This window comes from Electrophorus electricus, unplaced genomic scaffold (assembly GCF_041902795.1).
Source record: "Electrophorus electricus isolate QZ-2024a unplaced genomic scaffold, ASM4190279v1 Scaffold146, whole genome shotgun sequence".
NCBI classification, from domain to species: domain Eukaryota; kingdom Metazoa; phylum Chordata; class Actinopteri; order Gymnotiformes; family Gymnotidae; genus Electrophorus; species Electrophorus electricus.
In genome coordinates this window covers 140,001-147,369 of record NW_027658427.1, presented here as the reverse complement: position 1 = coordinate 147,369, position 7,369 = coordinate 140,001, and the positions used below count along the sequence as shown (strand labels likewise).

Here is a 7,369-nt window from a genome sequence, read left to right as displayed (position 1 = left end):
AAACATCTTGAAGTGTGCCCAGGCCCAGAGCTACTTTGCTGGGCATGAATGTGTTTGAACTCTTGGGCCTGGAAGTCTGGTAGTAGTAGTATGATTTAAAGGCACAAAGTGATTGAAGTGTGCCCAGGCCCAGAGCTACTTTGCTGGGCATGACTGTGTTTGACCTCTTGGCTCTGGAAGTCTATTTCTAGGCTTATATAAAGGGTCAAACATCTTGAAGTGTGCCCAGGCCCAGAGCTACTTTGCTGGGCATGAATGTGTTTGAACTCTTGGGCCTGGAAGTCTGGTAGTAGTAGTATGATTTAAAGGCACAAAGTGATTGAAGTGTGCCCAGGCCCAGAGCTACTTTGCTGGGCATGACTGTGTTTGACCTCTTGGGCCTGGAAGTCTGGTGGTAGTAGTAGTATGATTTAAAGGCACAAAGTGATTGAAGTGTGCCCAGGCCCAGAGCTACTTTGCTGGGCATGAATGTGTTTGAACTCTTGGGCCTGGAAGTCTATTTCTAGGCTTATATAAAGGGTCAAACATCTTGAAGTGTGCCCAGGCCCAGAGCTACTTTGCTGTGCATGACTGTGGTTGACCTCTTGGCCCTGGAAGTCTGGTGGTAGTAGTAGTATGATTTAAAGGCACAAAGTGAATGAAGTGTGCCCAGGCCCAGAGCTACTTTGCTGGGCATGAATGTGTTTGAACTCTTGGGCCTGGAAGTCTGGTAGTAGTAGTAGTAGTAGTAGTAGTAGTAGTAGTAGTAGTATGATTTAAAGGCACAAAGTGCTTGAAGTGTGCCCAGGCCCAGAGCTACTTTGCTGTGCATGACTGTGTTTGACCTCTTGGCTCTGGAAGTCTATTTCTAGGCTTATATAAAGGGTCAAACTTCTTGAAGTGTGCCCAGGCCCAGAGCTACTTTGCTGTGTATGACTGTGTGACCTCTTGGCCCTGGAATTCTGGTGGTAGTAGTAGTATGATTTAAAGGCACAAAGTGAATGAAGTGTGCCCAGGCCCAGAGCTACTTTGCTGGGCATGACTGTGTTTGACCTCTTGGGCCTGGAAGTCTGGTAGTAGTAGTATGATTTAAAGGCACAAAGTGATTGAAGTGTGCCCAGGCCCAGAGCTACTTTGCTGGGCATGAATGTGTTTGAACTCTTGGGCCTGGAAGTCTATTTCTAGGCTTATATAAAGGGACAAACTTCTTGAAGTGTGCCCAGGCCCAGAGCTACTTTGCTGTGTATGACTGTGTGACCTCTTGGCCCTGGAATTCTGGTGGTAGTAGTAGTAGTAGTAGTATGATTTAAAGGTACAAAGTGAATGAAGTGTGCCCAGGCCCAGAGCCAGGCCTGGGCAGCAGGGGGCGCTCCTGGCCATGCCCAGCGAGTTTCGTGCGAATCGGACCTGGTCCGGAAGAGATACGAAGGGAAAACTCATTACTCGTCGGGGTGGCACATCCAGGCTCTCGACCCTCCCAAAGCGTCCGACCAGGGTGCACCCTGCCGGGCATGGTTAGCCGCCAGCCCCCTTCCTGGAGGTCTGGTTGGCACGGGGTTTTGATTTATCGGTTTCATATCTCTGGGCTCCTTGGGAGCAGAAAGTCGGTTGAGGGCCCTTTGGAAAGAGCCGGGGCTGCCGTTTAACGCTGTCCAAGCGGCAGGCGAAGCGCACCCACCGTTTTTACGCTATGATTTTTTAAAACCGCCGGGGCGGCAAACACAGGGCCGGTCGGGTTTGAAGACGAATATCTCTTCGGCCCTTGGGAGGAGAGAAGCAGCGCGGGTCACCTTTGAACGCGCTCGCTGCCAGGAACGTCTGGCGTAAAAGTTTCGTGGGAATCGGACGTTCCTAGGCTGAGAAGCGAGCGCCCGCCCTCGGGCGGTCGGGGGCCCCTTTCTCATTCCCCGTCTGGGCTAAAAATACGAGGTCGGACCCGATGGACTCGGGAGACTGGAGAGTACCAGGGAGACCCTGGAAGCAGGCGACCCGACCCACGCTTCGCTGTCTCCTCGGCCCTCGGGAGTAGAAGCGCGGGGACGGTGGCGTGGGCAGCAGGGGGCGCTCCTGGCCATGCCCAGCGAGTTTCGTGCGAATCGGACCTGGTCCGGAAGAGATACGAAGGGAAAACTCATTACTCGTCGGGGTGGCACATCCAGGCTCTCGACCCTCCCAAAGTGTCCGACCAGGGTGCACCCTGCCGGGCTAAGAGAACAGCCAGGTGAACCCTGGAGGTTCCGAACTCCAGACCCCTGGACCCGACGGCTCAGTCCGCCTCAGGTGCACTACAGAGGTCCTCGGGCTGTCCCTGAGTGCATTAAAACGGAAATCAGAATTACTCCCCCGGGTGGCACTTCCAGGCTCTCGACCCTCCCAAAGTGTCCGACCAGGGTGCACCCTGCTGGGCATGGTTAGCCGCCAGCCCCCTTCCTGGAGGTCTGGTTGGCACGGGGTTTTGCAAATAGGTCCCGTCGGGTATATGGGAGAGCAAAGAGAATCAATGGGGTCCAAGCACTAAATTCATCCAGTGGCGTTCTCTGGAAGCCCAAGGGGAGTCCGAGGGGTGTTCGGCCGGCAAGGGGAGCTCTCCCTCGGACACATGATCAAACGCCTGTCCCCTACCGGAAAGTGGTGTGCTCTGGATGCCCCCCCCCCCCCCATCCCCCGAGGGGGGTGCTTATCCCGCGAGGGGAGCCCTCCTCGGGTTAAGTGAACCATCATGCCGATTCCCCTATGGAAGTGGGCACATCCAGGCACACAGTCTGCTTTGCTCTCCCCGACCCGAGTGCGTCTGTTGGGCTGAGTGTACGCCCAGGCAACTGGATCCAATGGCTCAGTCCGCCGCAGCGTGCTTCGACGATGGGTCGTACAGCCATGCCACCAGGGTGGGCGTGTTTGTAAATGTACCAGTGGATTCTCGTCGGCCTGCCACATCCATGGTATCGACCCACCAGGCCTGTCCGACCAGGGGTTGACCCTGGACGGGCACGGTCTGTGGTTTGGCCCTTGTCCTAGATGAAATCGGGCACGGGGTTTTCTGGCCAGGTACCATCGGGTTACTGGGAGAGCGGCTTCGGTCTCCAGGTGAGACCAATGGTGAAGCAGCACGAGGCAATGGAGAGCATGCAAAGCGATGGGGAAGCCATGCACGGCAATGGCCACGAAAAAAAAAAAAAAATCACCACGGAAGGAACGTGAAGAACAAGGAGGAGTGTAGTGACACTGCCCAAAGCTGCCCGGTGTTGCAGGGGTCTATTGGTGTGTTGCTTCCTTGTTTGGTAGAGTGGAGTACCAGACCCGCCAGGGGTAGGCAAACCATTCCCCCTACGGTAAGTGAGGAGCCAGCCATTTGACGAGCGGGTGTCCACGTGTACGGGTGCGAGCGCTATCCCCCCACACGGGGTTAGGCCACGGCCTTAGGTGGACGTCTGCCGACCAGCCCCGGCTGATCCAGAACTTCTGATGTGGAGAGCGGTTTTGACAGATCCTCCCTGGTTCTAGCGGGTCAAGCCTCTGATGGGGGGTGGGGGTTATTTGTAACCCATCCCAGAACTCTCTGGGGGAGACTCAGACGGCCAGTCTGTCTACTCAGTTGTCCTATACTGGTGTCTGTGGTTTGGGAGGAAGGGAGTGCCCTGCTTTGTTGGCCTCCTCTTCAAACCTACCTGGGCCCACGAATCACTCTTCTTGGTTACATCACGAAACGTAGGTTGAGCGAGGCTAGGGGGGAGGGAATTCGACGAGGTCTTTCCCTTGTCCCCCCACCAGCGGCCCACGAAAATCAAAACGGCGTGAAGAGAGGGAACGCCGAAAGCACCTGGAGTCGGCCGTCCGCACCTCCGGAGGAGGTGGACGGGGTACGGTGCGGGCATGACCGGATGGGACAGCTTTGCATCAAGGTGAGAGGTCGGCGTCCGAAGGCCAGAGGGCGGTGCGCGAGCACGTTTACACTGGCCGCGGAAGCTGTCCTGGGTAGCCCTGTATGGCGTCTGGACCTGACGGCGCACGCACTTACAACCCGCTGCTTCCTAGCCCCCGGAAGGGGAGGCGGATGTCACTCGTGGTTCATCCCAGACCACGGTGCAAACTACCTGGTTGATCCTGCCAGTAACATATGCTTGTCTCAAAGATTAAGCCATGCAGGTCTAAGTGCACACGGCCGGTACAGTGAAACTGCGAATGGCTCATTAAATCAGTTATGGTTCCTTTGATCGCTCCACACGTTACTCGGATAACTGTGGTAATTCTAGAGCTAATACATGCAAACGAGCGCTGACCCTTCGGGGGATGCGTGCATTTATCAGACCCAAAACCCATCCGGGGGGCTCGGGCCCCCCGGCCGCTTTGGTGACTCTAGATAACCTCGGGCCGATCGCGCGCCCTCCGCGGCGGCGACGTCTCATTCGAATGTCTGCCCTATCAACTTTCGATGGTACCATAGTCGGCTACCATGGTGACCACGGGTAACGGGGAATCAGGGTTCGATTCCGGAGAGGGAGCCTGAGAAACGGCTACCACATCCAAGGAAGGCAGCAGGCGCGCAAATTACCCATTCCCGACACGGGGAGGTAGTGACGAAAAATAACGATACAGGTCTCTTTCGAGGCCCTGTAATCGGAATGAGCGTATCCTAAACCCATGGGTGAGGACCCATTGGAGGGCAAGTCTGGTGCCAGCAGCCGCGGTAATTCCAGCTCCAATAGCGTATATTAAAGTTGCTGCAGTTAAAAAGCTCGTAGTTGGATGTCGGGAGTGGGCTGGCGGTCCGCCGCGAGGCGTGCCACCGCCTGTCTCAGACCCTGTCTCCCGGTGCCCCCCGGATGCCCTTGGCTGGGTGTCCGGACGGGGCTCGGAGCGTTTACTTTGAAAAAATTAGAGTGTTCAAAGCGGGCCCGCTTCTCGCCTGAATACCTGAGCTAGGAATAATGGAATAGGACTCCGGTTCTATTTTGTGGGTTTCCTGAACCAGGGCCATGATTAAGAGGGACGGCCGGGGGCATTCGTATTGCGCCGCTAGAGGTGAAATTCTTGGACCGGCGCAAGACGGACGAAAGCGAAAGCATTTGCCAAGAATGTTTTCATTAATCAAGAACGAAAGTCGGAGGTTCGAAGACGATCAGATACCGTCGTAGTTCCGACCGTAAACTATGCCGACCCGCGATCCGGCGGCGTTATTCCCATGACCCGCCGGGCAGCGTGAGGGAAACCACGAGTCTGTGGGTTCCGGGGGGAGTATGGTTGCAAAGCTGAAACTTAAAGGAATTGACGGAAGGGCACCACCAGGAGTGGAGCCTGCGGCTTAATTTGACTCAACACGGGAAACCTCACCCGGCCCGGACACGGAAAGGATTGACAGATTGATAGCTCTTTCTCGATTCTGTGGGTGGTGGTGCATGGCCGTTCTTAGTTGGTGGAGCGATTTGTCTGGTTAATTCCGATAACGAACGAGACTCCGGCATGCTAAATAGTTACGCGGCCCTCCGCGGTCGGCGTCAAACTTCTTAGAGGGACAAGTGGCGTTCAGCCACGCGAGATGGAGCAATAACAGGTCTGTGATGCCCTTAGATGTCCGGGGCTGCACGCGCGCCACAATGGTTGGATCAGCGTGTGCCTACCCTACACCGAGAGGTGCGGGTAATCCGCTGAACCCCATTCGTGATGGGGACTGGGGATTGCAATTATTCCCCATGAACGAGGAATTCCCAGTAAGCGCGGGTCATAAGCTCGCGTTGATTAAGTCCCTGCCCTTTGTACACACCGCCCGTCGCTACTACCGATCGGATGGTTTAGTGAGGTCCTCGGATCGGCCCCGCCGGGGCTCCTCGCGGGCCTTGGCGGAGCGCCGAGAAGTCGATCAAACTTGACTATCTAGAGGAAGTAAAAGTCGTAACAAGGTTTTCGTAGGTGAACCTGCGAAAGGATCATTAACGGGTAACGCTGTCCGGCGTGCCTCCTCTCCCGACCCCCTCGACTTCGCCGTCCCCCCGCGTCGGGGCCCAGGGTCGAAAGGGTCTTCGGGGTTGCTGTTACACGTGGTCGCTTGCAGGTCAGGCTGGACAGAAGGCATAAAGGAGGAGCCTAGTCCCTCCCACCCCTTCCTCGTCCTCCGCCTCTTCCTCCGCGTCGTCCTTCAGCACCCCCCCCCCGCAGGCCCCGGTATTCTCTGGGTTCCAGCGCGAGAGACGCGTCGTTCAAAAAACTCGGCGTCCCCGCTCGTCGGGCGAAGGCCGGTTTCCCCTCACCTTGCCGGCAGGAGAAGCGCCTGCGAGTCGAGCGGGTCGTACGGGTCCGTCCCGCGCCCTCCCTCTCGCTCGCACGGCCGCTGCCTCCGTCCACCGCGAGGGGTTTTCCTATTTTGTTGTCCTTGTCATTCATCCCCGTCCCCTTGCTCGCTGACGAGCGGACTTTCCGGGGGGGGTTGCGAGCGCTGCTCCTCGTGGGGCAGGCCATGGCCCTTCCTGTGTTCGTCCGCCCACCGGCGTCCTGGGGCGTGGTGGTGGTGGGTGGCGCAGCCGGTTCCCCTGCTTCTCTCTCTCAGAAAGGAGTCTCAGGGGGACCCCCGGCAGGTACCTAGGGCTTGGCCCACGCTACGTGAGTTCCACCCCTTTCGAGGGGTCGGACGGGGCGGGCGCGGAGGGCCGCGGTTCAAAGACTGACTCGTCTGCCACGTGGGGCGTGTGGGCAAAGCGCAACCCCGCGCCCGTTTCAACACTCGCAGACGGGGGCGCCTGACCGGTTGGTGAAACCTTTTAAACCTGTCTTTGTAGTCGTGGTGAAAGACCTAAACTGAGCCTGAAATAAAAGAGTACAACTCTTAGCGGTGGATCACTTGGCTCGTGCGTCGATGAAGAACGCAGCCAGCTGCGAGAACTAATGTGAATTGCAGGACACATTGATCATCGACATTTCGAACGCACATTGCGGCCCCGGGTCCATCCCGGGGCTACGCCTGTCTGAGGGTCGCTATTCCTATCTGTCGGACCTGCCTTCTCAGGCGGGACCGCGGTTGGAGGTTCGTAGGTGGGGGGGTGCCCCCTGGCCTCCGTCTTCCTAAAAGCAGACGGTTCCCGGTCGCTGTCTCGGTGAGATCCGGTCGGTGGGTTCGCTGCGGTTGAGTGCCCGTTCTCCGTGCACAAGCTTCTCCTCCCCCGCTTCGGTTCGTTTCGGTTCGTTTCGGCTCCGCTCCTGGCCTGGCCAGGAACGTGGTCCCCTGCGCCCGAGAAAGAAGCGAGCGTGGCTGCCGGTGGGTTCTCTCCGCTTTGGCTGCCCACGTTTTCGCTTCTTTTCTCACCCCCTGCGCAGGCGGATCACGGAAAGGTGTCTGTTCTGTTCCGTTACGTGCGCGAGCGGAGGGAGGTTGTTGTTACATGCGTTCCCCCCCCCCCTCCCC

At 57.4% G+C, this 7,369-nt stretch overlaps 2 non-coding genes across 2 annotated transcripts; both read left to right on the top strand.

Moving 5' to 3' along the window:
• The first annotated feature begins 4,067 nt into the window (after positions 1-4,067).
• LOC145654704 (18S ribosomal RNA) lies at positions 4,068-5,906 on the top strand. The gene has a single exon (XR_014120910.1). It is a non-coding gene; the product is annotated as an 18S ribosomal RNA (ribosomal RNA).
• An 882-nt stretch (positions 5,907-6,788) lies between these two features.
• Positions 6,789-6,942, top strand: LOC145654699 (5.8S ribosomal RNA). Its single transcript, XR_014120905.1, has one exon. It is a non-coding gene; the product is annotated as a 5.8S ribosomal RNA (ribosomal RNA).
• Positions 6,943-7,369: the final 427 nt, after the last annotated feature.